Raw genomic sequence first — 15486 nt, forward strand, 5'->3', positions numbered from 1 at the left:
ATTTAGCTGTCTCTAAGGAATTTGTGATCCCTTTCTTCCTTGGTCGGTGTTTAAGAATTGCTATCTTTCTGCAATGATCTGGAGGCAGAGCTCCCTGGAGACACACCACCTAGCTCCATGGAATTGTAATATCTGCCTTGGAGAAGAGAAGACAGGGAGTAGAGTGGGACTTGGAGGTACTGGCAGCTTAGTGGTGAGGCAGATCGACTACTAAACCTAACGTCAGGAAAGACCAAAGGTACTTTCTAGCTTGTGACTCTGGGCAAATCATTTAGCCTCTACCTGATGGGAATGGAAATAATAATAACACTTACCTCCCAGGGTTATTGTGAAGACCAAATAAGATAATAGCTATAAAGTATTTAACTCAATACCTAGACACTCAGTAAATACTTATTTTCCTTCCCTTTCCTCTCTTTAAGCACTTTAAGCATGTAGAAGAGGGGTTGTTATTTTTCTGCTTAGCCCCAGAGGATCAAACCAAGAACAATAGTAGATCATCTTGCTGAATGAAGGCTTTCCATCACCAAAGGCAAAGCCATGCTGCAAGTGGATGCTTGTAAAATTGGATTAGATGAAATTGAAGTGAAGTGAAATTTACAAAGGCAAATTATAAGAGGAAAAGTCCTAGAAAACTGTTCAAAAGTAGAATGGTCCAGCTTCAAAGCAGCTAGGAGGCATAAGGGGTCTTGGAGTCCTGAGTTCAAATGCAGCCTCAGACAAGTCACTTCACTTGTCTGCCTCTGTTTGTTCCTATGTAAAATTATGATAATAATAGCCTTTGGTTACTTCCCAGGATAAAATAAGATAATATTTGTAAAACTTTTTGGAAACTTTAAAGCATTATTATAAATGCTAGTTATTGTTATTATCATTATTCAAGCAGAGGTTGGACAGCCATTTGCTGGGACTATTGTACAAGGGACTGTTAGGCAGTTACCAAGTGGATAAAATGACCTCTGACTTTCAACTTTGGAGATTCTATAATCTGAATCAAGGATCCCTTTAACAGGATGCCTGACAAGGAGTCTTCTGACCTTTTCCTGAACACCTCTGGTGATATGGAAATGAGGCATCTAGGGGTATGCTGGAACCAGCTTATACCAGATCACAAGAACAGATTGTTAAATTTTCAATGTAGGTATATATATATATATATATATATATATATATATATATATATATATATATATATATATATATATTCCCAGCTCTCCAGGGAAACAGTTGTTAAACATTTACCATTATATGGCAGTCCACTATGTAGTTGAATAGCTCTGATTTTCCTCATCTTTAATAAAAGTATGTTTTCCTATAACTTCCACACATTGTGCATAATTCCGCTCTCTAGGGCCAAGCAAAGCAAGACTGATACCTTTGCCCTTCTAGTATTTGAAGACAGCAATCATTCCCCTCCCCTTCTCAAATCTTTTCTTTTCCAACATAAACATGCCCAATTTCTTTAACTGTTCCTCAAATGACTTTGTTTCTAGTCCCTTCACCATCCTGGTTATGCTAATCTGAATTCTCTCCAGCCTGTCAGTTTCCTTCCTAAAATATGGCACCCACAGCTGGGCACAGTCGTCCAGATGTAGTCTGAGCAGTACAAAGCACAATGGGACTATCACTTTCCTAGTTCTGGACAATATTCCTTCTATTACTGCAACCTAAGATAGCAATAGTTTTTTGGCTGTTAACTCATATTGAACTAAAACCCACTAAAACCCCTAGGTATTTTGCACATGAACTCTTGTCTAGTTCTAGTCTATGTCTCTCCAGTCCTGTACTTGTGCAATTAATTATTTTTAAGCTTATGTACAGGACTTAAAACTTGTCCCTCTTAAATTTCATTTTTATTAGATTCTGCCCTATCATTCCTGCTGATGATCTTAATTCAGTTGTCCAAAGTATTAGCTAGTCCTGCTTTTTGGAGCTTCTTGTCAACTGAAATTTTGATAAGTTTGTTAGCTATGCCGTCATCCAAGTCATTGATAACAGGGCTAAACAGACAGAACAGGACAAGAACAGAATCTTAAAGCTCTCCACTTTTCTTTAGGCTGACATTCATCAAAGAATACCCCCACTTTTAAAATTGCTCTGTCAACATGATCCTCACCTACCAAATTTTTCAGGCTACATTACTCTCTTTTTCCATTAGGCTATCTCCAGAGATTTTTGTCAAAGACCTTGCCAAAATGCAGGTATATTAAGATCACAGATCCTCTCATCTTTCAGTCTTATAACTCCAATTTTTTAATATTTATTTATTTCAAAATATCATTTATTGATCATGCAAATTTATTTTTTTAATATTTAATGTATATTTATTTTAAATATTATTTATTATTTACTGATAAATGCAAAATTTATAAAACAAAGTAAAAGAAAAAGAAAAGAAAAACATTGTTATGTGTCCAGAAGATTATGAGGGAGAATTTGTAACTATTTTTAAAACTAGATGAGAGGGCAGTTTTGTGGTACAGTGAATAGAGAAATGGCCCTGGAGTCAGGAGGATCTGAGTTCAAACTCAGCCTTAGACACCTAGTCACTCATGTGACTCATTTAACTAATTGTCTCCAAAAGAAAAAAAAAAAATAGCAGATGAGGTTAGTCTGCCAAAATTGTCTCTAATAAATTAGTTAGATCTTAGTGATAAATGTTTCCCTTACTGCATGTTTGTGCCACTGCTTTAAAATTTGTTTTTCTGTCAAATTCACTGGTCTATAGTATGAAATATCATTTTTTTTCCTAAACTTGAATAAGACTAGTCCATCTCTAGTCCTAGTTTACCTCTCTTGTTCACCACAATTTTGTAAACAAACTTGTTAATACCTTCACTAAGACTGATAGATCACAATCAGTGATTTACATTCACTGGGGATAGCTAGCTGGCTGCTTTCTTAGCACTTTGCTTATTTGGTTTTGTTTCCCTTGGTTTACTGATAGTCTTTTTTTTTTTCCCTGAGGCTGGGGTTAAGTGACTTGCCCAGGGTCACACAGCCAGGAAGTGTTAAATGTCTGAGACCAGATTTGAACTCATGTCCTCCTGAATTCAAGGCTGGTGCTCTATCCACTGCACCACCTAGCTGCCCTCTAATAGTCCTGAATATACCTCTCATCTCTATCTAGAACTAATATTATTTTATCCAAGCATCAGGGAAATAATCAGGAAATTTCAAGGGAAAATATTTATGATATTAGACAGATTGCTTTTCTTTATTCCCAGCTTTACCCAGTCCTCCACCTGATTAGAACAAAGCACTGGGTAGAGCTTGGTTATAGAATATAGACATTTTTAATATTTTGATAATATTTTATGATATTCTGATAAGTAAATTTCTCCATAGTTTCCTTTATAATCCTATATAAATTTTTTTTTTATTTTAGGCATTTAAGAACATTCTGAGAATGGGTCCAGATTGTCAAAGTGATCCATGACAAAAAAAAAAAAAAAAATGTTAAGAACTCCTATCCCAGTCCACTTTTCTACCCCTCATTTTACTAATGTGACCCACTGTATAAGTAACTTGCTTGAGATCACATTGTAAATTGATGGCAAAGTCAGAACAAGAACTGAGATTTCCAGATATAAACTAGACCTTTATTCATTTCCACAAAAAGAATAGTCCCATATGCAAGCAGTCTTAAAAAATAAATCTGAAAATATGACTGAAAATGTGACATTTATGAACAATTACTACCTAAAACCAAAGCTATTTTTCAAAGTTACCAATGATCTCTTAAGTGTCAAATTCAATGGCCTTTTCTCAGTTTTCATCCTTCTTGATGTCTCTTTACCCTTGATACTTTGTCATCCTCCTTTCCTTCTCAGATTTTTGGGATTTTTCTCTTTGCTGGTCCCACACTTATGTATCTGACTGCTCCTTCTCAATCTCCTTTGCTAAATCTTTCCAGTCTCCTTACATCTGATTCCCCTCCATGTATGTACTCAGTAATCCAGTGATTGGACAGCTTACCCAAAGCACTCCCATCTTCTGATTGCAGGTGTTTTTTCTAGTTGCCCCCCATGACTTGAATGCTCTCTTTCATTTCCATCTTCTGGCCACTCTGGTTTCCTTCAAACTCCAGGTTCTATCCGAAGCCTTTCCCGGTCTAACTTAATCTTAATGTTTCCTTCCACAATTATTTCTATTTGATTATATATGCATGTGTGTACATATTTATATATACATATACATAAATACATACAGAGACAGAGAGTGGGGTGACAGAGATATGGAGCCAAAGAGACAGAGCAAGAGAGAAATCTTTGTATATGTTTCTTTGAAGATGGTCTCTAAACTGGGCTATATCCTTTAGAAAAAGAGTTTGTTTGTTTTTTCCTTAACACAATATCTGACATACAGTAGATGCTTAATAAATACTTATTGATCTTACATAAAATACACACACACACACACACACACACACACACACACACACACACACACACACTCCTACCTCTGAAATGCAAGAGGTGATCAACTCCAAGGTTTACAATTAATAAATCACAGATCTGGTCTCAAAATAGAGTGGGCTAAGAATGTTGGCATAGTATAGTTGAAAGATCACTAGATTTAAAGTAGGAGAAATCTAGATTTGACTCCTAGATCTGCTATGGTCTATCTGTGTGACTTTGGACATTTAACTTCTTTGGACCTGAGTAACCTTATCTCTATAATGTATAATAATATACAATCCCTTTTATTTCTCTTTCAACTATGATCTTTTCAACATATGATCTTTCAAATGTATCATACCAGCATTCTTAGCCTACCCTTTTTGTAGTCCAGATCTGTGATTTATTAAGTGTAGGAAGCTGCCAGTGAGTAATTCTTCTACTCATAAAGATCAGCATCTCTGTAATGCAGAGACATGATAACATCCAGATGTTATATGACTTCCGAGTCTTATACAGTCATGATATATTAGAGAAACGATTTGAATCCAGATCCTCCTGCCTGCAACACTAGCACCCTGGCCTCTTTGCTAAGCAACCTCTACCTAAGAAACTAAAATAAATCACTTTCCCTTCTCTCTTAACTATAGATTATGGATTTGGAATTCTTGTTGAATAACAGATCTCAATTCTAAATGGGGCTGTTATCCCTGGAAATAGATTTAATCAGATGCTGGGAATTTTACATAACAAAAAAAAAATTCAATAAATCCTCAGCAATGTTTTGTTCACCTGTCTGGAAAGCCAGCAGCATCAAAGGAGACCACGGGGTTACAATTAAGATAATTACAATAAATTAGGTTGTTTTTTTTTAACCCCCTTCACATAATGGCAGGTCATTAAAGTTAATGGTTAGTATCACATTTGTACATGTCAGCAGAAAGTAATCAGGACATCTCCCACCTGTGTGGCTGAACTTCTCATCCCCCGATCCCTTGCCTGCCTCTCATCCCCACCAAATTTGCATTGTGATTATTACTGTTAAGTGTTACCCTTATAGTGGAGTTTTTGTTGTTATATCAGGGAGTGTAGCAATGGGCAAGTAAGCTTGCTGGGTAAGAAGAATTCTCAGGAACTTATAACATTTCTGGTCCATGAGAGAAAAAGAAAGATACAGAGAGAGACAAAGAGAGACAAAGTCAGAGACAGACAGACAGACTGACAGAGCCACAGAAACAGAGACAGAGAGAAAGAGATCTATTCTGGTATAGTACTACTTGCCCTCCAACATAGCTCTGCCCTAAGAGGATCACAGATAACATTTATAGGAATTGTGAATAAGGAAAAGATCTTTTAAAGTACATTCTGGGTTAATATTCAGGAATAATTAAATTACTCATTCCTAGAGTAAACAAAAGGGTTTTTTTTTAAAGAAATAGGGTAAAGTGACTTGTCCAGGGCCACACAACTAATATCTTCCTGACTCCAGACCCACCACGCTATTCACTGCACCACTTAGCTGTCCCAACTTTCTGTCATCAAAATCTTAAAACTTTCTTTACGGAGAAAGGCAGCTTGGAGGGCCAGTTTCCAAAAGTGGAGAAACAAGTGATGTAAAGCAAACAGTAGCTAATCTCGTTATCATCTTTGATTCATTTCCCTAAGAAAAGCCTTTATGTTTTCCATTTATCACCCAAATCTCTTTCCCCTACAACAGGAAAAAAAATAGAAGCAGTATTCACAAGCCACTTGCATGTCCTAGCCATGGATAGCCTCTACCCATCCACATACTTTCCAGCATGTCTTTTGCCCTAGAACAACAACTAAGTAGGAAAGTTCTCCCTTTGGTCAGTTAGTGACTTTGGAATGACTCCCAGGTCCAGTCCAATATCCAAGCAAAGTCTACATGACTAAACAAGAACCTCTCCTAGGTCAGGAAGGAAGATTTTTCCATTATATATCATCATGCATTTCCAAAAGCTGTCTTCTACATCTCACCCCCCCAAATAGGCTGCAGATAAAGAAGTCTTCCTAAGCTCCAAGGATGAACTCTAGTTTAGATCCCTGTTACCCAAAAATCTTGAGAACAATTGAATACCCTTCAGATACCAGACATTCTCCTTTGGTTGAAAAGGAAGGGGCATTTTGTTTCCATGTTGTTGCTTTTTAAAACCACTAAACTTTTGAACATCTTGGAGTCATGGTCTTGAACTAAGATGATAATTATATTAGTAGAGAAAAGGACAATACTGTGATGGTGGAAAGGATTAATTGCATATGGGAGGTGCCCAGAGCTAAACACAACTCTCCAAATGTGGGATGAACTGGGTAGTGTACTGGGGCAGATTAGATAAATTGGGTTTGAAATATCTATGGAACTCTCAGCTAAAGGTGTTGCTCAAGTGTAGTGGAGCAAATTCCAAGAGTAGAGATGTGATCAGCCTCTCTTAATCACTCCCAAGAATGCTAATTAGCTAATTAGCTAATGTTCTCAAAATCATTTGGATCAGTAGTTTGGGAATTCTGTGAATTTGGAAGAGAAAAAATGTACCTTTATTTTCACTAACTTCTAATTGAGATTTAGCATTTCCTTCAATTATTTAAATACATTATTCTGAGATGGGAACTGTAGGTTTCACCAGTTGCCAATGATTAAGAGACTCTACTCTAAATGAAGCTATGTAATAATCATTGCCTCTGAATCCCTAAAAAGTGAAAGCAAAACCCAACACACAACTCATATATATTCTGTTGAGATTTATTAAAGGAAATGAATCATTGGCCAGATATCAACTATATAGTGAGAGTGTAAAAGCAGCCACAAAACTAATCAGATGTTTCCAGATGAAGAGCTCACTACAGTTCTTAACTACAGTTAGTGTTTGGGAGTTTTTTTTTTTTTCTTTTTCAGTCCTGAACTAGCTTTTTCCATTCCAATACAAGTGCCATTATTCCCATGAGGACCAAAGGACTAGTCTTCAACAGCGATGCTGAAGTAATGTAATTTGAAACTTGATTGTTCTTACTTATATAGTAGAAAATTTCTGCTTCTGACATGAGTTCTTATCAGCAAAATCCTCACTATTTAAGTGTTCTTAAAAATTTAAGAGCACTAATTGGTTACTTAGCACTTAACTGAACTTATGGACAGTCTTTTCTGGGTGCTAATTGATCTAATAGCTTGCTAGAGTTTTATGGTCTAAGAAACATTTTGCAAATATTATTTCATTTGATCCTTTCAGTTCTGGGAGAGTAATGCTATTATTAATTCTATTTTTTTAATGGAGGAATTAGTAGACAGAGATTATAATTGATTTACCCAGCTAATAAGTGTCCTAGGCTAGATTTGAACTTTTGTCTTCTTGATTCCAGACTAAGTGTTCTATCCACTGAGCCACTTAGTTTCTGAAGACTTGGACAGTCTTTTTCATATTCATCATTTGTCTTTGGCCCTTTTCCGCATCAGAAGTAGATCTCTTGACTATGGGGAAATCTATGACTGACTTGTTTCCATCATTGATAGTCACTATGATAAGTGGCATTGGGAGATGGTACTTATCACCAGATGGACAGTCTGCTTAGCTTGAATGATGAAAATATCCCAAGAACAACCTTGACAAATAGTACTGTTATCTTAGAGCAGTAGGATAAAGGCTTTTACAGAAGTTGGAAGAAAAGAAAAAGAAAAACCTATTGCAATTTTGACAAGAAATTTTATGAGACTGCAAGAAGCTAAGCTTCAAATAAAGCAACTCACTTTTGGCATGCAAGCAAAAAGAATCACAATATATCATATTCAGTAATATAATAATAATAGCTAACATTTACGTATTGCTTACATAAATGTGTCAGATACTATTCTAAGTGCTACATAATTATGATCTTATTTGATCCTCCCAAGAGGATCATATCCTGAGAGATACATGCTATTATTATCTCCATTTTACAAATGAAGAAACTGAGTCATACAGGCTAAATTACTTGCCAAAGATCACACAGCAAGTATCTTAGGCTGAATTTGAATTCAGATTATCTGATTGCAGGTCCAGTATCTATCTACTTCATAACCTAGCTGCCTCAACACTAGTTTCTTCAAATTAAGAAAGGAGTCTCAAATTAACTGGTGCACATGCAGCTATAGTAGATTTTTATTATTGTTTTTATTTAAATAGTTTGCTAATAATATATCTTACTGAAATGACAAGCAGGAGGAATACAGAGAGGCTTGGAGAGACTTATATGAACTGATGCTAAATGAAATGAACAGAACTAGGAGATCATTATACACTTCAACAACAATACTATAAGAGGATCAACTCTGATGGAAGTGTCCATCTTCAGAAATGAGGGGATTGAATTCAGATCCAATTGATTAGTGATGAACAGAACCAGCTACTCCCAGCGAAACAGCACTGAGAAATGAATGTGGACTGCTTGCATTTTTGTTTTTATTTCCAGGTTATTTTTACTTTCTGAATCCAATTTTTCTTGTGCAACAAGAAAACTGTATAAATATGTACATATATATTGTATTTTAGAAATACTTTAACATGTTTAACATATATGAGACTGCCTGCCATCTAGGGGAGGAGGTGGAGGGAAGGAAGGGAAAAAGTGGAGTACAAGTGATTGTAAGAGTCAATGTTAAAAAATTATCCATGCATATGTTCTGTGAATAAAAAGCTATAAAATAAAATTTAAAAAAGAAAAAAAATAATAATGTATCTTACTAATATAACCTAATGTGTCAAGATGTGAAATATTCATAATCTCGTATCTATATACAATGAAAAGTTTTCAAATGATAGAGGCCTTGCAGAAGAAAGCAAAATTATATGGGAAGGGGGCTAGATAAGTATCATACCATTATCCTTTCTGCTGCTAGAATTAGTAATCAGATGGAGATTGTAAAGTTTAAACCTAACATTTTTACACAATTAGAAAAAGTAGTTATTTTATCTAAGCAATGTCGATTTCTGATTTACTTGGACAAAAAAATAGGATAATGACTTGTCAAATTTTCAGGTTAATTTTCCTTATCTGTAAAATGGCATGATAATACAACCACCTTCCTCCCAGGGTTGTTATGAGGATCGCATTAGAGATCTGTAAAATTCTTAGTGCCTAAAGAATAATATATGCTTAATAAATGCCTTTTTTCTTCCTTCTTTCCTTCCTCCTTTCTTTTTTCTCCTTCCTTTCTTCTCTTTATCCCTTTCTTTCTTGCTCCCATCTTTTTCTCCCTCTCTCCCTTCTTTCCTTCCTAGTTAGCTATTGCATGGGAAGAAATACTGTTCTTTTAAATTTAAGTTTTCTACTGATTTTTTGCACAGGAGAAATGACTCCATAAAGAGAAGAAGGAAGAAAGGAATGGTTGGTTGTGGGTCTCCTCCATTTTTTTTATCATCATGTTGAATGGAAATAAATATTCACTGATATCTCTGAATTATGGAAGTTTAGAACAAATAGGAAACTCCCAGATCACAAGTAAATACCTTTATTTTACAAAGGAGAAAACCAAGAAGCAAAGAAGGGGAAAAGATTTCTTCAAGGCCACATAGGTCATAAGGATCAGAACCAGTCATCTAAGCCAAGTTCTCTGACTCCAAATGCAGTCTCCTTCCATGAGATTGTGCTGTTCATAGCTCATGATGTTCCAATAGAGTAAGGTTTATTAAGTACTTACTTTATGTCAGATACTTTATTAGGCAATAGGGATGCAAATTATCCTTAGTGAGCTTACTTTCTACATGATAGGGGAGAATGGGAAGTATAAAATGTTCATAGTTTATTTAAAACCTAAATAAATTTTAATTTAAATTCAAGTTTTTAAATTTTAAAAGGATAAACAAATAAAAAGAAAGATGGGGAGCAACAGAATAAAATAATGCATCGTAGTAGGGGAAGGGAGAATCGTGGGGTCAAGAGAAAAAGTCTTTGGCAGGAGGTAGCACTAGATTGAAGCCTTGAAGGAATCTTGAGTTCTAAAAGGTTGAAGAAAGAAGAGAATGCCTCCATATAGAAGGACCAATCCTCTGGGCAGTGGATAAAGCTAGATCAACTAAGACTCAGCGGCCTAATACCATTTGTACATATGTAGTCCACCTTCCAACTAAATCTGTCAGACATTTAACAGATTGCTAGAGGTGGAAAAGACCTTGGAGATCTTCTAACAAGACTGCCTCATCTTTGTGGTTTTCTGTTATCACTTTTCAGTAATGTCAAACTTTTTTATGATCTCATTTGGATTTTTCTTGGCAAAAATACTAGAGTGGCTTGCTATTTCCTTCTCCCTTCATTTTACATATGGGGAAGCTGAGGCAAACAGGATACAGTTAGAAAGTGTCTGAGATCAGATTTGAACTTTGGAATTTTAGTCCTTTTGATTCCAAGTCCAGTGTTCTATGCGTATGGTGCCACCTAGCTGCCAGCCATATCATTTTATAGAGCAGTAAATGAAGATCCAAAAAATGGAAATGACTTTTCTTCTTTTGGATGGGTGGGAGAGGGGGAGGGCAAGGCAATTGGGATTAAGTGTTTTACTCAAGGTCATACAGCTATAGTAAGTATTAAGTGTCTGAGATCAAATTTGAACTCAGTTCTTCCTGACTCTAAAGCCAGTGTTCTATCTACTATACCTTCTATCTGCCCCTTAAGAAATGACTTTTCTAAAAACATACAGCTTGTAAGATGCAAAAATTCAAACTTGAACCCAGGTCTTTTGAGCAGAAAGACAAGTAAATTTGGAGTTAGAGAACTTTGATTCAAACCCAATCTTCCTATTTCCTTCCTCTGTGATCATCTACAAGTTATTTAATCTCCATACGTCTCAGTTTTCTCATTTGTGAAATGAAGGGGGTGGACTTCTACTTTCTCTTGCAGCTCTCAACTTGTGATTCTCAGCTCAACCATATCTCTTTCCTTTCCTTTTAATGTTTTTCTTTCATGTCTTCAAAATTTTCTACTTGGAGAAAAAATAATAATTTGTGAGTTGGAATGCCTTCCTAAGATTTTTGTTATCCAAAACTATTTGATCCAGAAATGCAAGTGAAACCCTCATGAGAACAAACTCTCTTTTATTCCCTCCAGCAATTCCTGAATTTGGCTGGTTCAGGGAAAGTCACAAGATTCCACTGGTCTCTCTCATTTTTGGGCAAGCCAGGCTACCAGCATGCATAGCAGCCACAATTCCTGCCACCTTTGCTCCAGCCTTCTACTCCTGGGACCTAGTAGCAGCTCAGTAGCATATCACAGCTTAGTCAGAAGATTGCAATGAGTATAAGCTTCCTCAGGGCAGAACCATTTCTTTCTTTCTTTCTTTCTTCTTTTCCTCCTTCTCTTTCTTCTTCTCCTTCTTCCCCTTCTCCTCCTCCTCCTTCTTCTCTTCTTCTCCTTTTGTTAGGATTACTAAGTGAGAACTGAGGTTGTCTGGACAGTGACAAGGTGAGAATTCAGGTTTTCTGGACAATTACAAGGTGAGAACTCAGGTTGACTTGATAGAGGGGGCAAGCTCATTGGCTGGGGTGGTTCTTCCCAGAAGCCCTTGCATTATCCCACGCCCATTCTCTGGGAGAATAAAAGAGAGGACTCTCAGAGAAAGAAGAAGACTCTGAATTGCATCAGGCTTGACGGAGCTCTCTGCAGGAAGGGAAGTCACTTCTTTGGACAAGAGTTAACAGCAACTGCCTGGAGACAACGGTTCATTACAGGAAGAAGAATCTGTCGGAGAGATTTGAGTAGAAGACACAGCAGATCTCTTCCCAGAGAGCGATCCAGCAGCTTCTGGAGACGGCAGCTCGTTACATCCTTTCTCTTCTCCTCCTTCCTCCCCTCCCCTTCCCTTCTTCCTCCTCATCTTCTCTCTTTTTTGTCTTTATATTTGCTGCACTTAGCACAGTATCTGGCATATAGTAGACATTTAACATATTCTTAAATTGAATTAAATTGAATTCTGAAGAAGAAGATTCTTCTGGAAGCCGTCAGGAAGACCCTAAATAATCTTACAAGCAAAATTGTCAATTGCCACAGGCTCTTTAAAGGGGAGCCATCTCTTAGTTTGTTCCATCCCCAATTCTCATTCATTTTTTTTTCTTTCTCCAGGTATGCAGTGAGAATAAGATGGCATTTTGTCTTATCAATCAACTCTCATGAGAATATCATCTGCATGAGCTGTGTCCAATTAAGGAAGCAGTACATATGCACTTCAGCTGAATCAGTAAAAACTTAAGGACTTTTAAATGGAGAACTATAGGGTTAGACCTAGTAAAATCTAGCCAGTTCTTATCCAGTCCACCAACAACTTAAAGTTCCTAACCTGATTATAAAAAGGGTGTCCCAAAGTCTTAAATAAAATTTAAAAAATTAAAAATAAAAAAGCTTAAATAATTTAAAACTACACTGAGACTTTTCGGACCTCTTAGTTTTATTGGTTTTTTGTTCTGGTTATCATTATCATACTTTTACTTTAAAAAAAAAAAAAAGATCAATTTACTTAAACAGAATGGATGGTAAATTCCTAGTTTAACTAAATACCTATTTTTCCCCAAAGGACTAAGCAAGTCAAAGTTCTATTCAGATTCTTAATACTATAAAAGCAATGAAAATGAAAAGTTTGGAGAGTGACCAGCAACAGAGTCAAATGGATTATTAATTATCATAGCAACCCAAAGACCTGCCCATATACTTAGATTCAGTAATCCACCAAGATAATAAAATAGTAGAACTGGAAGAGACCTTAGAAATTAGCTGGGACCAAACTCCTACCCACTGTGACTCTGCCCTACTGTATCTGGGACAGATGGTCAAAAGGCAGCTACACAAACTCTGTTGGGAAATAAGGGAGTCTTCCTTGTATTGAGCTGAGATTTGTCCTCTTACAATTCCCTAAAGGTTCTAGGTCTCTAGGCAACTGATGGTGTTGTGGTTAAGAAAAATTTGAAATTAGGAAGAGTAGAGTTCAAATTCTAAGCTACTTACTAGTTTGACCTGAAACTTAACTTCTTTTTCCTCATATATAAAATAAGATAATAATAACATCTACCTGGAGAAATTTTTGTGAGACTTATATGAGACAATATGTGAAAAGCACTTTGTGAACTTTAAAGCACTACACAATGCTAGCTATCATTACTATTCTAGAACCACACAGAAAAAAATTCTCTTCTTCCATAAGACAGCCTTTCAAATATTTGAAAACAGTGACCATATTCCTCCCACTCTATTCTTCAAGTCTCCAGAATAAACATCCTCAGTTCCCACTTAAGAATCTTGTGACTCATTATACAGTGACATCTACTTGGAAGGATATATCAGATCTCTCTGAAAGATACATGATCTCTCTAAAATAGTAGATTAGTTATTGTTTTTAGAAATATTTTTATTTGCACAGAAAGAAAAATTATGAATAATGCATATTTTAGTTTTCCTCTTTAAAAAGTCCTCTTCAAGTTTTTTTGGGTTTTTTTTGTTTGTTTGTTTGTTTGTTTTGGGTTTTTTTTGTTTTGTTTTTGTTTTTTGGTCATATGGAGATGACCCTTAGGTCTTAGAGGCTTTGCTTAGGGGAGCCCTATATGAAGTCAGGATGGTACAGGGGAAAGAATAAAGCTTTTTGAGACAAAAGACCTGAATTCAAATCCTTCTTCAGACAACTTACTGCCCGTACAGAAGTAATATAATAATATGGAGGCAGAGGTCATAGACAGAGCATAAGAAGATCTGGGCTCATTTACATCCTACTTCTGACACTAATTACCTTTGTGCTCTGGGCTTCCCTTTCCTTATCTCCAAATGGAAGAAGTTGAACTATATATAGTCCCTGAGGTATCTAACTCTAACTAATCATCTTGTGATCTCATAGGTACTTGTTCACTAATGACTTTCCCATACCCACCAAGTATAGAGAAGTTTATCAGTAGAAAATTAGCCACCAACTAATTATTTTTTCTACTACAGAACCTAGAGAAATAACTAAGATATGGAATGATGGAAGGAAGAATGATATGCATCAATTTCTATCCTTTAAGTCAGAATTACAGAATGGAGTCAGAATTCTATTCACATTTTATCACCTCTAAATCAGAATTATATAATGTTTAATTTATGAGAAACCTTAATCTCAGATTAATCCAGGGGTTCTTAACCCAGATTTCATGCATCAAGGGGTCTGTGAATAGAGTATAGAAAATTTGTGATCTTAGATGGGAGATAGGGAGATGACATCTTTATTTTCACAAACCACTGATTCCCTTGATAATCCTATGTATTTTATTTTATGCATTTAAAAACATTATTCTGAAAAGTGGTCCATAAGCTTCATAAAACCACCAAAAGAGTTCATGAAACAAAAAAAGGTTAAGGACCCCTATACTAGTCCAGTTCATTTTCTTTATAGAGGAGGACACCAAGGTCTAATATACCAAGACCAGTACTTAGGCTCAGTCTTTTGAAGACTCTGTCTCCCACCTCAGAGGTAACTGTTTCCATAGGCTGAAATTTCAAAGGTTATGATAGAGTATTCTGACCATTTCATGAGTATGTAGATTCCCTGGTCCAAAACAAAACAAAAAAATCCTCATTGAAATTATTGAACCAGCCTCACAATCTACTGCCCTTGATGGGTAAACATAAGCTGTTCCCTTTGAACCTATCTTTCAAGATTTGAAATTTAGGCTTCATGAAAAAGCAAACTTCCCAACCATTAGAAGAGTGCAAAAGTAGCATGAGCTGCCTACAAAGACCCTCCCTTCACTCTCATCCCCATCTCACTAGGAGTCTTCAGGCAAATGCAATATAAGTTGTACTTATGTCTTAGATGAGATTCTTATTAAGGTCCTAAATTGCCCCTGAGGCCCCTTTCCAGGAGGGGAAATGAGAGGGTATGTGCCCCTATATAATAACTATACAGGAAATTACAAGCAAATACAGTAGGTATGAAATAGTCCCTCCTGCCACCATCTCAAACTGGTTCAGGTCACTGACCCTCAGTCCCTACTGACTACTCAGACCTTTGTGTTCTAACCCTGGGCCAGGCACAGTACTCTTGCCCCAGTAACCAATGGCAATAACAAACAAAAGGCAATATAATCCC

This window comes from Sminthopsis crassicaudata, chromosome 1 (genome assembly GCF_048593235.1).
Source record: "Sminthopsis crassicaudata isolate SCR6 chromosome 1, ASM4859323v1, whole genome shotgun sequence".
NCBI lineage: Eukaryota > Metazoa > Chordata > Mammalia > Dasyuromorphia > Dasyuridae > Sminthopsis > Sminthopsis crassicaudata.